General features: G+C 43.0%; 1 protein-coding gene across 1 annotated transcript in view; it reads left to right on the forward strand.

The window, feature by feature from the left end:
- Positions 1-20000, forward strand: part of LOC122263827 (uncharacterized) — a 67816-nt gene that overhangs the window by 22009 nt on the left and 25807 nt on the right. The window lies entirely within an intron of this gene.

Here is a 20000-nt window from a genome sequence, read left to right on the forward strand (position 1 = left end):
TTCTATATCCATTATACTCTCTATCTTTTGCCTTCAGGGAACACCCTTTCCTTTCCTTATTTCAGTAAACATGCTTTCCTCTCCTTTTCATTAATCTCCCTTCACTCTCCTTTCAGTAAACTCCTATCCCTCTCTTACCCCCCCCCCCTCCGTACACACATACAGAGAACTCTACATATGTCGCCACAAGAAAGCCTTAGCTTAGCGGGATGTCGTCACTTTCTGGCTCTTCCCTTCTTTCCTCTCCCCTCACACCTCCTCCCATTCTCCCCCTCTCCCTCTCCCCTCTTCCCTCACTCCTCCTTCCACTTTCCCCCTCTTCCCTCTTCCCTCACACCTTCTTCCACCTTCCCACTCTCCCCCTCTCCCACTCTTCCCTCTTCCATCACACCTCCTCCTCCCCCTCTCCCTCAACCCCCCGTTCTTTTCTCATGTGTCCCGTCTTCTTTTAATCCCCCCCTCTCTTTCTCTCTCTCCCTCCTCCCTCCTCCTCCTCCTCCTCCTCCTCCTCCTCCTCCTCCTCCTCCTCCTCCTCCTCCTTCTAATCTCTAGCCTCAACGCCTTCCACGTGTAGCCCTGATGATGCAGTTAGATAGCCTTTTAACGACTGACTCCATATTTGGCGTCGTGGGTAGTACGCGCTTGCAAACACGGGCGAAGGGGGGGGGGGTGAATGGTGGGGGGGCTACTGGATCGAAAGGAGAAAAGGAGGTAAAAGAAGAGATAGAGATAGAGGTAGGAATGTATACAGATTGATAATGAGAAAGAGGGAGAGAGATATAGGGAGAGAGAGAGAGAGGGAGAGAGAGAGAGAGAGAGAGAGAGAGAGAGAGAGAGAGAGAGATAGGGAGAGAGGGAGAGAGAGATATAGGGAGAGAGTGAGAGAGAGACAGATAGGGAGAGAGAGAAAGAGAGAGAGAGAGAGAGAAGGCACAATAGAGAGTGAAAGAGAGAGAGATAGAGACAGAGAGAGGGAGACGAACGGAGACGGAGGGACAGAAAAGAAGGAAAAAAATAGAAACACAAATATGCATTTAAAACGAAAAGGAAAACTAAAATAAGTCGTTCATAATGTTTGTATTTTTCTCTCTCTCTCTCTCTCTCTCTCTCTCTCTCTCTTTCTCTCTCTCTCTCTCTCTCTCTCTCTCTCTCTCTCTCTCTCTCTCTCTCTCTCTCTCTCTCTCTCTCTCTTGTGTATGTTTGTACGTCTGTCTGTCTGTCTGTATCCGCCGTGAGTGACTATGATGTTTACGACCTCGACGTGAGTTATATTGCACCCGTGAGGAACTCCAGGTCACCTAACTCTTGTTAAACGCTTTTTTTCTATAGGTGATGGTGGTAGAAGAGAAGGAGGAGAGGGTGGGAGAGAAGAGGGAGGGAGGGAGATGGGAGAGAGGAGGGGGCGGTGGGAGAGAGGAGGGAGAGGTGGGAGAGGAGAGGGGGGGAGAGGGAGGGGGAGGGAGGAAGAGGAGGGGGGAAGAGGAGGAGGGAGATGGGAGAGAGGAGGGGGAGGTGGGAGAGAGGAGGGGGAGGTGGGAGAAGGGGGAGGAGGAGGGAGGGAGGGAGGAAGGAGGAGGAGATAAAGACGAAGAGGAAGAAAAAGAAGGGTGATGGGGGGAGGGGGTGCTAAGAAGTTGAAGGAGCAGAAGCTATGGCAGAAGAAGGAGGAGGGAGTAAGGATTACGGAAAAGGAAGAAGAGGAGAAGAAAGAGATAAGAAAAAGGAGGAGGAGGATGGGCGATAGAAAAGAAAAAGGAGGAGATGAAGGAAAAGGAAAAGGTGAAAAAGGAAGATGAAAAAAATATGAAGGAGAAGGAGTAGGTGAAAGAGAATAAGAATGAGAAGGAGAATAAAGAGACGAAAGGAGAGGAGGAAAAAGAGAACGTGAAAGAGGAGGAGAAAAATAAAAAGAAGGAAAATAAAATAAAAAACTAAGATAGAAGAGGAGGAAGAGCAGCAAAATAGAAGAGGAGACATAAATCTATAGAACAAAGAAAGAGCGAAAACGAAGGAGACAAACAGAAGGTGTCGCATTGAGGCCGCCAAGGAAAAGCCATTTGTCTATTCACAAAAGTACTCAATGATTCTCCACGACATTGCAACAGAGGGAGAGACGTACTGCATCGCCTTATATGCAACGACGAGTAGATATTCATGATTGCAACAAGGTTGATTGAAGTGTGTATTCAGTTTCTCAGACGCGATATCGTGTGCATTCCTGTCATCTTGTATTTTCTTAATCTTTATTGTTATTTTCTTTCTTCTTTTGTCTTATCTTTTTCGATTATCTTTTTTTTATTTCTTGGTTTGTTTTACGGTTGATATTAGTATTTATTGTTGTTAGTGTGGTATTACTTTTATTGTTGTTGTTTTAGGTGATGTGGTAATTAATTAACAATTAAGGGTAAACCATTTACTGTAAGTAATGTTAGATAGTAAATGTTAAAAGATAATGATATTAAGTAAAAATAGTTGAGTTTATATATATATATATATATATATATATATATATATATATATATATATATATATATATATATATATATATATAGAGAGAGAGAGAGAGAGAGAGAGAGAGAGAGAGAGAGAGAGAGAGAGAGAGAGAGAAAGAGACAGAGACAAACAGACAGACAGACATAGACTTAAAGAAAAAAACACACATCCGTTGTGGTATTTCAGGTTGTCGAACCCGAAGTCATTATGATCATCAACCTCATTTGTTCCTCACACATTTCCATTACCTTTCTGTCTCTCTAGATAAAAAAAAATAAAAAAGATAAAAAAATAAAAGCTTCATAAATCACATCTATCCTGTCTTCTGAAATAGTCTTTACTGATGAGCTCTTATACCTAAGAAAAATCCAAATGAGAAAATACTTCTGAATTATTATCGTATATTAATCGTGGGAGACACGTGATTACTGCGATTATATGGCTGTTACTCACTGAGATACTCATATAGAGACTCACCAAGATACTCATATGAATATTCACCAAGATACTCACATATAGATACTCACAAAGATATTCATACAGATACCAAGATACTCACAAATAAACTCATATGTACACATACATTCTGATTAGAAGAAAAAGTAGACAAGTAGGAATCTAAATGCATTGATAAGCAGAAACACAAAATCAACATTCAAATTATACACATACATGATAGAGCAAAAAACAAATGAATAACAAACGTGGTTAGATGACTGAGAACAAGCAAAGCACGACCACTTTTTTCTCCTTTTAGCCTTCGCAAGAAGAAAAAAAAAAAAAAAAAATACAAAAAAAAAAAAAAATACAAAAAAAAAAAAGGAAGGGGTGTGTTGAGGTTGAAATAACCCCTCTCCCCTTCCCTCCCCTATCCCCATCTCCCATACCCATTCCTTCTCCCTCACCCTCCTCTCCCTCTTCCCCTCTCCCCCTCTCCTCACCCATCTCCCCATTTTCCCCCTCTCCCCCTCCCTCTCCCCCTCTCCTCCTCACCCCCTCACCCCTCCTCTAACCCCTCACTCATCTCCCCATTTCCCCCCTCTTCCCCTCCCTATCCCCCTATCCCCCCCTTTCCCCCTATCCCCCTCTCCCCATCCCCCCTCTCCTCCTCACCCCCTCTCCCAACCCTTCTCCCCCTCTCCCTCTCCCTCTCCCTCTCCCAACCCCTCTCCTCCCCCTCTCCCTCTCCCTCCCCCCCCAACCAATCAACGACTCATAAGTGAAAAAAATCGGTCCCGACTTCGTCCGCGTCTGTCCCCGTGTGTGCAACCCCCCCCCCCCTCCCCCCCGCGAGATATGAATGGATAGCGCTAAGGACGAGGATGCTTCGTCATTGTCTGATGCGGCCGCCACGTGGGATGCTGAGGGTGGATTCTGTTGGGGGCTGATCTCTTTTTGTTTTTTCTTTTTCTCTTTCTCTTTCTCTCTCTTTTTCTCTCTTTTTCTTTCTCACTTTGATGCTCTTAACTCTCGTTCTTTCTTTTTATCTTTCTTTGTCTGTCTGTCTATCTGTCTATCTGTCTCTGTCTCTCTCGCTCTGTCTCTCCCTCTCTCTACCTCCCTCCCTCTTCCTCTCCCTCCCTCCCTCCATCTCCCTCCCTCCCTCCCTCCCTCTCCCTCTACCTCTCTTCCTCTCCCTCCCTCCCTCTCCCCTCTCTCCCTCTCCCTCCCTCTCCCTCTACCTCTCTCCCTCTCCCTCCCTCCCTCTACCTCTCCCCCCTCCATCCCTTTCACTCCCTCCCTCCCTCCCTCCATCACCCTCCCATTCTCTCTCTCTCTCTCTCCCACACTTTCTTTATCCCCCATCACCCCGTCCCTTTTCCCATTCTCTCCCTGTCGAGGCGGCAGCGAGGTCCGCCCACCACCGTTTGCATCAAAGGCGCGGCACTCCATCCCTCTTCTGATTACGGGAGCCTTTGATCGACATCAGATGCATACTAATGGGGTCTGCCCGAGGAGGTGTGGGGCATCAAGGCATGGGGCATAATTTACAGGGTGTGCTAATGGCTCGTTCTTGCCCTATTCGGGACAAATTATCGCCAATTTGGGTTCGTGTTTTTTCCCTTGCTCATTCTTGCCTTTTTTTCTTTTCTTTTCTTTTTTTTCTCTTTCTCTTTTTCTTTCTTTCTTTCTCTCTCTCTTTCTCTCTATCTATCTATCTATCTCCCTCTCTCTCTCTCTCTCTCTCTCTCTCTCTCTCTCTCTCTCTCTCTCTCTCTCTCTCTCTCTCTCCTCTCTCTCTCTCTCTCTCTCTCTCTCCCTCTCTCTCTCTCTCTTTCTCTCTCTCTCTTTCTCTCTCTCTCTCTCTCTCTCTCTCTCTCTCTCTCTCTCTCTCTCTCTCTCTCTCTCTCTCTCTCTCTCTCTCTCTTTCTCCCTCTCTTCTCTCTCTCTCTTCCTCTCTCTCTCTCATACACACTCACACACACACACACTCACTCACTCACTCACTCTCTCTCTCTTTATTCTCTCTCTTTTTTTCTCTCACTCTCGCCTCTGTTCTCTCCCTACCCTCTCTCAAAAAAGCTACCTGGAATATACCCTGATATCGTGTGTGAAATATCTTCTAATCAAGTGCTACTCCACCCTCAAGTAAAGCTAATGGTAATAGCAGCCTAAGGTGGAGCAAAACCAGTATATGGCGACAGTGACACAGAAACGAATGGTTTGAAAGGCTAATAAAAGAGGGAGGGAGGAAAGGAGAGAGAGAGGGAGGGGGTAGAGAGGGGTGTTAGGAGAGAGAGAGAGAGAGGGGGGGGGGAGTGGAGAGAGAGAGAGATGGAGGGGGAGGTGGAGAGAGAGAGGGAAGTGGGGGGCGAGAGAGAGAGAGAGGGGGGTGGGGAGTGGGGAGAGAGAGAGAGAGGGAGAGGAAATGAAAAAGAAAGAAATACAAACACGAAAACCAGAGACGGCCCTTTAAAGAGCAGTTTTAGGAGGTAGCCCACAGGTCGTAAGAACAGGATATCAGGAGCTATCACAGGGACATTTTCAGCCTGCTCTTGCGCCCTCCATAAGCCAACTCGTTCGCGTGCCCTTATAAGGCATGGCGACACCACCACGAAGGGACTTGGACACCGGCAGGAGTGGGTGGAAGGGTGGGGGGATGGGGGGTTAATGCGGGGTGGGGGCTGGAGGGGGAATTGGGCACGAGGAGGGGGCATGGCATGGCTGACATGGGTTTGTACAGGAAGAAGGGGAGGAGGGGGAGTTAATGCAGTGTGGAGGGGAGGGTTGGTGGTATGGGAGGGAAGGGGGAGACAGGGGGAGGAGGAAGAGGACATCCAAGGGGAATGCTGGATGATTAGGGCGCAGAAAGGGGGATTAGGGAATAGGGGGAGGAAGAGGGGGAGGAGAAGGGAGGAATAGGAGGGGAGGAGGAGAAAGTGACGAGATGGATTAGCGAGAAAGTTGGGAAGGGGGGAAGAGGTTATCTAGCTACCTATTTCTCTCTCTCTCTCTCTCTTTCTCCCAACCTGAATCAACAAATCTCATTGCATCAAATTTACCGAAAATTTAAGAGGTTATCTAGCTACCTCTCTCTCTCTCTCTCTCTCTCTCTCTCTCTCTCTCTCTCTCTCTCTCTCTCTCTCTCTCTCTCTCTCTCTCTCTCTCTCTCTCTCTCTCTCTCTCTCTCTCAACCTGAATCAACAAATCTCATTGCATCAAATTTACCGAAAATTTACGTCGTTTTTCTCGACGTAAAAAAACAACAAAAAATAGCAATCGAGTATTGTATTCTGAGAGAGAAGAAAAAAAAGAGTCCAGTTATAAATTCGAAGGCGCTAAGTCTGGCAACAGACTAATTTATGAGACGAGTTCTTATTACTAGAGTTAGGGCAGCACTAATAACCGCCCCTCGCATAGAAAATGTATATGTATCGCACGCTTCTCGTTCTTCTTCTGTCAGATCTTTTGGCGGGAAAAAAACAAAAACAAAACGAAAACAAAATGCGAGATGGTGTCTGCGTCCTTCACGCTTCATAAATCTTTTAATCTCTTTAATGAAAATCTTGAAAGGACGATCAGTTTGTTAGGGAGTGTGATAGTAGATGTTATGATATGATTTTTGTGTTATTTTCTCATTTACGCTCTCTCTGTCTGTCTCTGTATGTGTGTATGTTTGTATGTATATCTGTAAGTATGTATCTATTCATGTGTATACGCATGTGTGTATTCATGCCTGTGTGAGGTTCATGCAAGAACATACGCACATCATAGCACCCTCCCTGATGCAATAAAACCCGCAGTAAGACTCCTCGCCTCGCCTGTACAAGGTCATCTCCGCAACAGACGGAAACAAAAAAAAAGCCGATTCCATATCATGGTTAAGCGAATAATGCATCTCACGTTTCTCGCTCTTCTCTTCCTCCTTCTGCGTTGAAACTTCGTGCTTGTAAACCCCAAACAAGTCGCCCTTGTTAATCGCTGGAGGTGAAGGCGAAGTCGACTCATCAAACGAGGAGAAAGACTTTGCTGTAATGGATGTTTCCTTTTGCCGAGACGAGTCGGCGAACCTCAAGGCGTTTGGAGATCTGAGACGAGATGGCTGAGTCGGGGCTTCTTTGCATTAGGGCCTTGCTTGCCACGCTGCTTGCTTGCTTGCTTGCTTGCCTCGCTGCTTTCTTGCCTCCTGGCTTTCTCGTCTCCTTGCTTGCTTGCCTCACCGCTCTCTTGCCTCCTTGTTTGTTGCCTCCTTGCTTGCTTGCCTCTTCGCTTTCTTGTCTCCTTGCTTGCTTGCCTCACCTCTTGCTTGCCTCACCGCTTTCTTGCCTCCTTGTTTACTTGCCTCCTCGCTTTCTTGTCTTCTTGCTTGCTTCCTTACTTCACCACTTACTTGCTTGCTTGCCTCACCACTTGCTTGCTTTCCTCTTTGTTTGCTTGCCTCCTTGCTTACATGCCTCCTCTTTTGCTTGTCTCATCAGCTACTTGCCTCCTCCCTTGCTTGCTTCGAGGGACGCGAAGAAGAGTCTCAAGAGAATCAAAAACGGTAACTGATTAACCAATATTAATATATATATATATATATATATATATATATATATATATATATATATATATGTATATATATTATATATATATATATATATATATATATATATGTATATATAACATATATATATATATATATATATATATATATATATATATATATATATATATATAAATTCGACTGCTCATTTTTTTCAGTATTAGCTTACTAGAGGCAAAGGAGCTGATGACTTCACGTCCTTGTAAGCACTGAAGGAGGGTAAGATTTGTTGCCAAGAGGAGACTAGGATCTAGAATACAAAGTGGGGGGGGGGCAGGGGGGTGGGGGGATGATTTTTCATTTTGCTTAGGGACTTGTGGTTTGCAACCTGTCATTATATCGTTACTTGTGTTATTTTCTTCCTGTTTCTCTCTGCCTCTGAGTTTCTGCAATTGCTACATCAATTTGTTTTATTTGTCTACATTATATTTTCATACGTAGACGTGTATATGTATGTATATATGTCTTCCAACTGGGCGGACGTGTTTCTGTGTGCGTACGTGTGCGTATATCTGTATTCATTTATCTTTTTTACGTAGCCTTGCCCTTTGATCTCTTCCAGGACGACCGCCAGCAATATCATTCAGCGTCAACACCAATTATATCATTACGATGTATATCATTATATAATGCTATTGTATTAATGCATTTTGACCTTCAGCTCGGTAGCTGGGGACGCTTTGTGGGTGGCACTGACCTCAAAGTAGGTACAAAGTAAACAAAAATATATCCGTCCTTGATCTCTCTCTCTCTCTCTCTCTCTCTCTCTCTCTCTCACACACACACACACACACACACACACACATACACACACACACACACACACACACACACACACAGAAGGAGAAACAGAGAGAGAGAGAGATACAGAGAGAGAGAGAGAGAGAACGAGAATCAGAGAGAGAATCAGAGAGAGAGAGAGAGAGAGAGAGAGACCGAGACAGAGAGACACAGACAGAGACATAGACAGACACAGTGGCACAGACACAGACACAGACACAGAGAGAGCCAGAGACAGAGAAACTTCTCCGATATTCCTCCACCCAAAGAACACATCCCAAATCCATCAACCTCATCCCAAAATAACCTCACGACGTTGAACATAGTCATAGCAGCATCACCTCTTAAATATTATCATAACCCTTTGGGAGTCTGCCGGAGCTCCCTCCCTCACAGACCCTCCCTTGAGGATAAGGAATCGAAAGGCTTCTTAGAAAGCTCTTTGGTAAAGGATTTGTGTGTATATATATATATTTTTCTCCGCTTCTTCTTCTTCCGTTTTATCTTCATTGTTGTTCCTTTTTATTTATTTGTTTATTTATCTATCTTTTTTTCGTCTTCAGCCATCAGGTTATTTTGGTTTCTAATCACGGGTGCTAGAGATATGATGCGTTCTGACGTCATCATCCTTCGCCCCTCTGTATCTCGTCATAAAGGCGAGGGTAGCGAATTATTTTATTTTCTCTCGCTCTACTATGAGAGAGAAATAGAAAGAGAGGGAGAGAGAGAGAGAGAGAGAGAGAGAGAGAGAGAGAGAGAGAGAGAGAGAGAGAGAGAGAGAGAGAGAGAGAGAGAGAGAGAGAGAGAGTGATAGAATAAGATATATGAGAGAGAGAGAGAGAGAGAGATTGAGTGATTGAGTGAGAGAGAGAGAGAGAGTGAGAGAGAGATTGAGTGAGTGATTGAGTGAGAGAGAGAGGGAGAGAGAGAGAGAGAGGGAGAGAGAGACAGAGAGAGAGAGGCAGGCAGGCAGGCAGGCAGATAGAGGCAGATACAGATAAAAACACAGACGCAAAAACAATCACAAACACAAAAAACAAACGCGCACGCACACACACACACACACACTTTATTGCCTGAGTTAATTCATCAAAGTATAGTTCGAAGACGCGTGTGTGTGTCTTGAGATTTTATGCACTACTTGACTACAAGAGTGGCGAGCTAGAGGGGGATGATAGGAGGGGGAGGGGGAGAGGGAAGAAGAGAGAGAGAGAGAAGAAGGGGGAATAAAGGGAAGGGGGGGAAGTGAGGGGGGAAGAGGTAGAAGGGAATGGAAGGTGAAGAATGGGAGGGGGTGGACGAAAGAGGGAAGGGAATGAGGGAAAGAAGAAGAGAGAGAGGGAGGGAGACATGATTGAGAAGGGAGGGAAACAAGGAGGGAAAGGGATAAGAAGAAGGCTGAAGGGAGAACCAGGGAGAGAAAGAGGGAAAAGAAGTGGATAGACAGGGATAAGAAGTGTGAATAGAGAAGGAAGAAGGGATGGGAAGAGAGGGAGGAGGGACGGGTGAGCGGCGAGGGAGGGGCGTGGTCTGCGAAGATCCATAATCAGAGTCATGCATGACCTAGAGCCCTGCATGACCTCCAAGAGTACAAGGACAAGAAAAAAAGAACTCGAAGATGACGAAGAAGGAAGGAAGGAGGAGGAGGAGGAGGAGGGAGAGGAGGGGGATGAAGAGGAGAAGAAGGAAGAGGAGGAGGAAGAGGAGGAGGAGGAGGAGGAGGGAGAGGAGGGGGATGAAGAGGAGAAGAAAGAGGAGGAGGAGGAGGAGTAGACGAAGAAGGAAAACGAAAAAGGGGAAGAATATGACGATGATGAAGGAAGAAGAAATAGAAAAAAAAGATCTCACAGACCTCCGGGTGTGAAGGGGCCAGGGATGGGCTTGGAGGACATTAATGCCTTTTGATTCAGGGGAAGTTGGCCGCCATTTGTGTATCCATGGTGGATTGGGAGAGAAGGGAGGGAGGGAGGAAAAGGGAGAGAGGGAGGGAAAGGGAGGGAGGGAGGAAGGGAGGGGGAGAGAGAAAGGGAGGGAAAGGGAGGGAGGAAGGGAGGGAAAGGGAGGGAGGGAGGGAGGAAGGGAGGGAAAGGGAGGGAGGGAGGGAGAGAGAGGGAGAGAGAGAGAGAGAGAATTCGTAAATACCACTTGTAATTTAGATCCTCTGCAGATAAAAACAGGAAAAACATGATTTTATTGGCAGGAAAATGGAGATCTTATCATCCAAGTTGCATTTGCGAAATAGTCATGCAATTATTAATCATTCTTTTACGATCTCCGGATTATCGGCAGGGCTGACTTAATTAATATAATTTTTTAAAAGTAGAATTTGCTTTATGCTAAAAATAGACTGGGAAATAAACCAAAAATATCAAGAAAACACAAAACAATAAAGACGTTTTAGAACTTCTGGTTAATGTTGTTATCAGTGAGACGAAAGCCAACACTCTCTTTGGGAGCTTAACAGCACTGAACTACAGCAATACACACGATGTAAAGCGATTCCTTCATTACATTTGTTTATCGTCTTAAGCCTGTGACGCCCGCAAATAACCCCACACGCCCACCAATGACCCCACTGCCTCCACGCGATCTCATACGCCCACACACCCACAAATGACCAAACACTTACTTTCACACGCCTTCACACACCCACAAATGACCTCACACATCCACAAATGACCTCACACACCCACACATGATCTCGCACGCCCACCCACGACAGCACACGCCCCCAAATGACCTCACACGCCCTCTCCAACGCCCTTGACTGGCAAGGTCATGCGGAGAACTCACGCATCTTGGATTCGCCTCGTAAATCCTGTGGAGAGGAAACGCATGCCAGATGGGGGGGTGGGGGTGGGGGTAGACAAGCGCGGCTCTTGTGTCGGTTGTGTTTTGCATCTTCCTGGGCTTCGGGAAAGTCAACGTGTTTGCATCTCGTGTGTGGGTTTCCATTTTGGGTTTTGGGGCTGTTTTCTGTGTGTGTGTGTCTTTATGTTATGTGTGAGGGAGTGTTTGTGTGTTGAGTTTTGGGGCTGTTTTTGTGTGTTTGTGTTGTGTGTGTATGTTTGTGTTTGTTGAGTTTTACGCTGTTTTTGTTTATGTGTGTGTGTGTATGTGTGTGTGTGCGCGCGCGTTTTTGCGTGTGTGTCTTTTTGTAGTGTGTGTGTGTGTGTGTGTGTGTGTGTGTGTCCATTTACGCATACGTGTCTATCTCTGAAAGCATGAATCCCCAATGCGCAGATACATATATGCGTATATGCATCCAGTTCCCTGCACGTCCCTACAACTTACTGTGAGAGCCTCTGTATGCGTATCACTTGCGTCCAGATAAATGATCTTGTTTGTTACTGAATTGCTGCTGCTGCTGGTCGAGTGTCTAATGGGTATTGAAGAGAGACCCCAAAGGTTGATCATCTATTGAAGTCATAAGGTTTAAGAACATGAAGCTGAAGACCACACACTCGGCGGAGCCACAGAAGATATCATTAGCATGTTCTGCACATTGTCACGTCATTACTGGCTGCATGGTGTATAAATAGCGTGACTGCACACACTGACATTGACACATACACATGCACACGTCAATACTACACGTGGGGGACGCCCGTTAAGGGAATAGTTCACGATTGATTTGCATTTGATGGGCATTTTATCTTTATGAACTCTTATTGTGAGTTTTTTTTTAACTTCTTTTACTTTTCTTTTAGGTTAATGAGTTATGTAGAATGCAGTACGGGATCAAGAATATGCAAATTAGTTAACGGAATGAGATACATTATTCTGATTGCAAAATTACGCTAACTAGAGGTCATGGAAATCGTGTTACTATTTTTATTCTTTCTGTCTGTCTGTCTCTCTCTTTTTTTCTCTCTCTATCTCACTTTCTCTCTCTCTCTCTCTCCCTCCCTCCCTCCCTCTCTCTCTCTCTCTCTCTCTCTCTCTCTCTCTCTCTCTCTCTCTATATATATATATATATATATATATATATATATATATATACTGTATATATATATATATATATATATATCGCTCTCTCTCTTTCTCGCTCTCCCTCCTTCCCTCACTCCCTTTCTCTCTCTCTCTCTCTCTTTCATCTCCTTTTTCTCTCGACATCAGGTCATATACACACGGTGTTTAATGCGCGCTGTCTGACAAACGAGCAGTCTTCATAACTCACAACGTCTGCTTCCTCTCTCCGTTCATTTCCTTGTTCATTTCACACTCTCTTCTTCCTCTTCCTCCTCCTCCCATCGACAGCAAGAGTCATGCAACCTCTTGGCCTCACTACCTCGCCCCTTAAGTCGCCTCCACCAGCTTATCCACGGGTCAAAAAACAACTCGAACTCTCCACAAGGCAGCTTAAAACGTAAACACCGACCGCATACGTCGATGCAACGGTCTGTGTGTGTGTATGCCAGAATTAAGTATGCACGGCGGTGACTTCGAGGCATCTATTATCTTAACAATGATCTCTTTATATAGTTTAATAAAGAGGCGACGTGGTCCTCACACTCGTATATTAAGACGAGAATATGTTTTTTTCTTTTTTTTCTGTCCAAGGAAGGTTAAATACCACTTCGTTCCGTGTTTCATAGAAGTCGAGTAAGTGGTCTCGGATCTTGAGACTAATATACCTTTTTATTTCTTTTTTTTTCTCTCTCTTTTCAGCTTGACACTTTTATTACTGTTAAACGCCTTTTTTATCACCTTGTTACTTATGGGAGCCATGATGTTTACGTGATGAACAGTACTTTGCATTATAGCGTGAGTTGCAATGCTCCGATGCATTTAACTTTATGTGTTTCATCCGCCGTGTACAACGTGTGTATTCTAATACGTTAAGAATATTCTAGTGCCTGGTTACTTTTATAGTCATTAAAAACTTTCAAGGTTCAGGTCTGATATCCATGGATGTGATTCTTTGATATTAACCTCCCACTTGTTGAATTAAAAGAGGTAGCATAACACTATAGTATATGTTCTCTTATTCCCACTTTTAGATTGGCAGAAGATTCATTAACGGAAACAGTTATAGTGGACTTAGTATCATAACGATTGTGAGAGTTAAGTGACCGTGAGGTTATGGCAGAAGAGAGAATATTCTGATAATCTAGGATCATAGTCTTAATCAAAGTCTTGGAAAGATTATAGTCATTGTCTGATTATCATATCAGTAAGATTATAGTGACGGCAAGATTATAGTGATATCAAGATCAGTTTTTGTTTTTGTTTTGTTTTTTGTCACGTGTCTGAGAGAAAGACAAAATGATATGTTAAAGTTATAATTTATGAATATACAGATATCTTTTTATTAATACCTACAATTCACATGCATACAGTACATTACGTGATGGTCGCCTATCCGACGACGATATTAGACCCGGACTATAAAGATTACAGTGCCAGAATACAGTGCCAGTAACCACAACCGGGATGTGTCTCAGTTTTCCCTAATAAACACTAAACAAGCTTCGCGTTTGTGGGTTTTCTTTCCCCGCTGCTGTCTCTGTCTCTGAGTTTTTTTCTTTTGCGTTCCTTTGTATTGCGTTTCATCGTCTGTTGTCTTTTTGTATGTTCTTTGTTTATACTTGTGACTTAACATAACGACCCATTACTTCACTCGAATTGGAGTCGTGATAGAATGGGATACGCACACACATACACGCACATGCGCATACGTACACTCACGTACATGCACCGGTATAGGCATACGCAATGGGATACGCACACACACACACACAGACACTTACACATAATTATACATGCACACACACATACGCATACACACGCACGTACACGCACAGCACACGTAGACACACACAGCTTCAAATTAAATGATAATGAAAAAGATGATGCTAATAATGATAGTAATTATAATAACAATGATGATGAAAATGGTAATAATACTAATGATGATAATAATGATAACAATGGTGATAAAATTAGCAATAGTGATAGTAGTAGTTAGAATAACAATGATAATGATAAAAATAATCATAGAAAATGGGGAAAAAAAACACTCTCCTTTCTCACTCCCCGCCCACCTCCCATCCCACTTATGCCCCCTCCCCCTCCTACCCCCACCCCCCGAACCACCCAAAACCACTTGCTGCGTCTAAACAAGTTATCAAAACAAGCAAAACCATCAACTAATGGGGTCAGACCTCCCCCCCTCCTCCCCCCTATACCCCCTGCCTCACACACACCCCTCCACCCCTTTCCCATACCCCCCCATCCTATCTACCCCTTCCCCTCCCCCTCTGTCCCATATCCCCCCCATCCTATCTACCCCCTCCCCTCCCTCCTCCATTGTTATTTCTCAAATGGATTATCTTCCAAAAACGATTTTTTCCCCTCCATTAACCCTCTTCACACACTTAAATAACGACCGAGGAATATTTAGACCTACTTAACACCCAAGAGGATTACGGAAGATCTTCATACTGGCCATTAAAGTGTCGTTAAAGAACACAATGAGGTTGTTATTGGTTGATGGGTCTTCACGCTCTTGGCTGACGTTTGGAAAAGGATTTTTTTTAATAATGTTTTTTTGTTTTTATCTCTTTTTTTCACTTCGTATTTTTTTTTTACCTTTCTTCTTATGTTTGTCCTTTTTTCTTTTTTGTCTCTCTGTCTGTTTTTCTCTTAGTTTTTATTTTTATTTTTACGTTCTTATTTCCTTTTCTTTGGGTGGGGTTCTTTTTATTTTCTTTTTTTTTTTGGACTTTCCCATATATGTTATCTGTTTAATTTTGCATTTTACAATCTTGTTCTCATTTTCATCTAATGTTTTTTTCTTTTTTCGTTATTTTCATCATTATTACTTTCTCCTTCGTTGCCTTTCTTCTTCTTCGTCCTGTTTTTGCCTTCTCATTTCTTGCTTTGTTTGTTTGCGGTGTCTTACTTTTCCTCCTCTTGCTGACTAATGTTTATTTTTTCTTTCCGTTATCTTTCTACCCCCCCCTCTCTCTCTCTTTCTTTCTTTTTGTCTTCTCTCGCCCTTTCTGTTTTTCTCTTTCTCTTTCTGTCTTTCTCTTTCGCTCACTCACTTTCTTTTTCTCACTCACTTTCTCTCTCTCTCTCTCTCTCTCTCTCTCTCTCTTTATTCCTCTAATTCTCTCTTTCTCCCCTTCCCTTCATCCCTCCTTCCTTACCCTTCCACCCCTCTCTCTCCCTCTCTCTCTCCCTTTCTTCCCCTTCCTCCCTCAATCTTTCCTTCGACCCTTTCTTCCCTCCCTCATTCTTTCTCTCTCATTTACAAATCCAAATGGAAATTACTACCCCCAAAATTACCAAACAGTAACTCATCCAGTGGGTTACCCAGATATAAATTACTTTCTCTGAACATCATCACAGTTCTTGAAAAAAAAAGTGTTTATAAAATAGGAGGTAAAACTCATGCTATTTGACACTGCCACAGATGGGATTGTGCAATCCGTTTTCTATGCATCTTTTCCTATTGTATTGTGAGGGTTTTGTTAATTAATGTTGCGTTGATAACTGATGTTGTAGTTTATCAATATATGGAGGTAGTGTAACCACCTTGTTAGTAATGGTAGTTATAATGATGATTATGAGGAAGGTGCTTTAAGTGCTTTTTGTATTATAATGAATAATAATGATTATGATAATGGGAAAACGAACAATTATTAGTTATTATGATGATAGTGATGATAATAATAATGATAATAATGATAAAACTAACAATAATGATAGTGATTATATAATGATATTATTAACAATAACATCAATAATCATTTAGATAACAACACTAACAAAAAGAATCACGATGAAAATAATGATAATGCAACCCCCCTGCCAAAGCGAATATGAAGCACCTATAACCACATTTTTACCATGAATATAATTATCTTCATTTCCTGCTTCCTCTTACATTCACTATGAAGTATGTCCCCCTTCGTCATTCTTATCTCAACAAATTATAGAGTAAAGATAACATAGTATGAATAATCATGCTCAGTGTGTGTTTACAAACGCCGTAAACTTTTTAAGGCTACGAAATTTGTGTTTCGAGTGGTCAAAATCAACAGATGTTTTAAGATTAAAATTTTCATTATGGAAGCATTTTGTTGTTAATTGTATATATTTCTAAGTGAGGTAAAAACACATACACAAACATACACATACTCGCTCTCGCTCTCGCTCTCTCTCTCTCTCTCTCTCTCTCTCTCTCTCTCCATTCTCCACTCTCTCATCTCTCCTCTATCTCTCTCTCTCTCTCTCTTCCTCTCATCTCTCTCCTCTCTCTCTCTCCTCCCTTCACTCCGCTCTCAACGCCTACTTCTCTCTGTCTCTCTCTCTCTCCCTCTCTCCTCTTCCATTCTCATCTCTCTCTCTCCATCCCTCTCTCTCTCCCTCTCTCTCTCTCTCCCTCTCTCTCTCTCTCTTTCTCTCTCTCCTCTCTCTCTCTCTCCCCTTTCTCCTCTCTCTCTCTCACTCTCTCTCTCTCCTCATCCTCTCCCCCTCCACCCCCTCTCCATCTCTTCTCTCTCTCTCCTTCTCTTCCCTCTCTTCTCTCTCTCCCTCTCCTCTCTCCTCTCCTCTCCTTCTTCTCATCTCGTCTCTCTCAACCCTCTCTCCTCTCTCTCTCTCACCACCCTCTCTCTCTCTCCTCTCCCTCCTCTTATCTCTCTCTCTCTCTCTCTCTCTCTCTCTCTCTCTCTCTCTCTCTCTCTCTCTCGTTCGTTTTCTCTCTCTCTCTCTCTCTCTCTCTCTCTCTCTCTCTCACTTTCCATCTCTTTCTCTCTTACTTTCCATCACTCATCCGACATATATATATATATATATATATATATATATATATATATATATATATATGTGTGTGTGTGTGTGTGTGTGTGTGTGTGTGTGTGTGTGTGTATGTATATGTATAATAGACAAACCAGACATAAGTAAGAATATCCAAACACCGCCCAGCGAAATGGCAAGAAATGCGGAATCGAGGTTGCTCACTTGGAATAACGAGGCGCAACCGTTGTTAATTGGAAAGTCATTCCCTCGGCAGCCCAGAAGAGAGAGACGTAAAACACGATTTAATTAGAAAACCCATAAAGTAGAAGCCGGAGGTCGACTACGCTGGGTGCTCCCTCAGTTAAAACGACGCAAGGGTAACCAGTCTTGCTTGATTAAGGTTCAGTTAAGGTTCAATTAAGGTTTAATTAAGGTTTAACGGGTTAATTAAGGTTTACGATTCGGTCGAGACTGCGCGCGGATAGCGTTCGTTTTTCTTTTGTTTTTTGTTTTTTTCGGCGGGTGAAATGGTGGGAGGGGGGAAGGAGGGGGAGGGAGGACTAGTATTTTACTAAGAAAAGGACTTGATATTCACACATGTTTTGCTTTTAATCATGAAATGTTTGTGTGTTTAAGTAGTGTATGTTTGCGTGTGTTTCCAAGTGTGCGCGTATTTGTTTATGAATCTCCTTCTATGCTTGTAGGAGAATGCTTGTATTTATGTGTGCTTGCGTGTGTCTGTATCCATGCATTTTTTTTTCCTCAAGCTCTGCCTTCTGGTCATGATATCACGTTAATGACATGACATCCTAACCTCGCATGCCAAACAGAGAGACATGACAACGATGCTCTCCAAAGCTCTTCATATGCGCGGCCAAGGATGAATGTTTACTAAAATAATACAAGCGGCATGTCATGGATGCTACTCGCCGCCGCGTCACATCCGCGTTGGGTCGTGCTGTGCCCCTCTCCCCCTAACCCCCTATCAACCCCCCACCTCCTTTAGCCAGCCGGTTCCTAGGGGTTGGGGAGGGGGAGGTAATGGAGGCCGTTGGGGAGGAGGGGGGGAGGTAATGGAGGCCCCTACTCTTTTTTTTTTACCTCTCTCTCTCTCTCTTTCTTTTCTTTCAATACACTGATATATGGGCGTTTTTGTAGGGGACTTGGTGTTGAAGTATATAATACGAGGTGGTAAAACCAGGTGTCAGCAGACGAGAAAGAATAACAGTCTTAGGTTTTATATATATATATATATATATATATATATATATATATATATATATATATATGTGTGTGTGTGTGTGTGTGTGTGTGTGTTGTGGTGTGTGTGTGAGTGTGGTGTATGTATACACACACACACACATACATATATATATATATATATATATATATATATATATATATATATATATATATATATGTATATACATATATCTATTAGGGAGAGTCATTCCATCCCCTATCCTCCTTCCCTAACACAGTTATTCATTTCTGTTTCATCCACACAAATTTCAAAAACCCTTTTTCCTGTTCTTAACACATCTCTTTTCATACCCCCCCCCCCCTCTCCGTCTCCTTTCCCCATTCCCGATGCCATCCACCTTCATCTTTTTCTCAGATATCATAAAAAGAAAATGGAAAAATAATCATGTTTGACATTTTCTGATCAACATCCGGAACAACATTGGTGTCAGATGAGTTAGGGGGGGACTTTAATTATTTGTGTCGTTTGTGTGTCGTTTTTTTTTCTTGTCGTGTGTATGTATATGCCGGGTGAGTGATGGAGAGAGAGAGAGATGGAGAGAGAGAGAGAGAGAGAGAGAGAAAGAGAGAGAGATATGGAGAGAGAGAGTGAGAGTAAGAGAGAGAGAAATGGAGAGAGAGAGAGAGAGAGAGAAAGAGAGAGAGATATGGAGAGAGAGAGTGAGAGTAAGAGAGAGAGAGATGGAGAGAGAGAGAAAGAGAGATAGAGAGAGAGATGGAGAGAGAGAAAGAGAGAGATATGGAGAGTGAGAGATAGAGAGAGAGAAAAAGAGAGATATGGAGAGTGAGAGATTTAGAATGAGAGGTGGAGATAAAGAGAGAGAGAAAGAGATGGAGAGAGAGAGATAGACAAAGAGAGAGAGAGGGAAAGAGCGAGAGAGAGAGCGAGAGGTAAAGAGAGAGAGCAAGAAAAATGGATAAGTGTCTCGGAGTGAATTAGAAAGTCCTTTTTAAACCCTTTTTTTGCAACGGATGCTGCAACTCCGAAGCGCCGAGCTAATATAAATCGGTCTCGTTGAAATTGCGTTGCTTCTAAGACCGTCTACATCTATCCTTTATGCGCTAACAAGATGGGATATTATTCCTCCTTTGCGGCAAAGAAAAGCTATTCTTTGTTATTATTTACCTTTTTTATTAGTTTGATAACTTTGCATTTTCTTGCAGTGGGAATTGTACAGTTAAATGTGAAGTTGTTATCTTTTTTCATATCGGATTGTTTGTATTTTTTTCTTTCTTTCTTTCTAGTTCTGGCAATGGCAATGCGTCTTTCTTTTCATTCATTAATCAGATAATAAGATGGAGTTGTCATTTCTAATGTTCTTGGGAGAAGCAAAAAAAAAAATCCTCTGGTGAATTTTCCGTCTCGTCAAACCAACTTGAAATTTCATGCTTAAAATAGCAAAACAAATCAATTTTCACGGACTCAATCTTAAAAAAATATATATATATGCTTGAAATGCTTCACAAGATAAAGACCACAAAGCCAAAATGAAAAATATATATTGTTTTTTTTTATATCCATACATATAGATAGAAAGAAGAGATAGATAGAGATAATTATAAACCCACATACCCTAACCCAGTCTGATCAACTACATTGCTGTTTCTTATGCGCATTTCCAAGATGACATAGTCACATTAACCATTACCACATAGTTTGCAGAGCGTTAATCAGTCATCGCTT

The sequence above is a fragment of the Penaeus japonicus genome, unplaced genomic scaffold (genome assembly GCF_977035675.1).
Source record: "Penaeus japonicus unplaced genomic scaffold, GWHDUDI00000001_assembly GWHDUDI00000019, whole genome shotgun sequence".
NCBI lineage: Eukaryota > Metazoa > Arthropoda > Malacostraca > Decapoda > Penaeidae > Penaeus > Penaeus japonicus.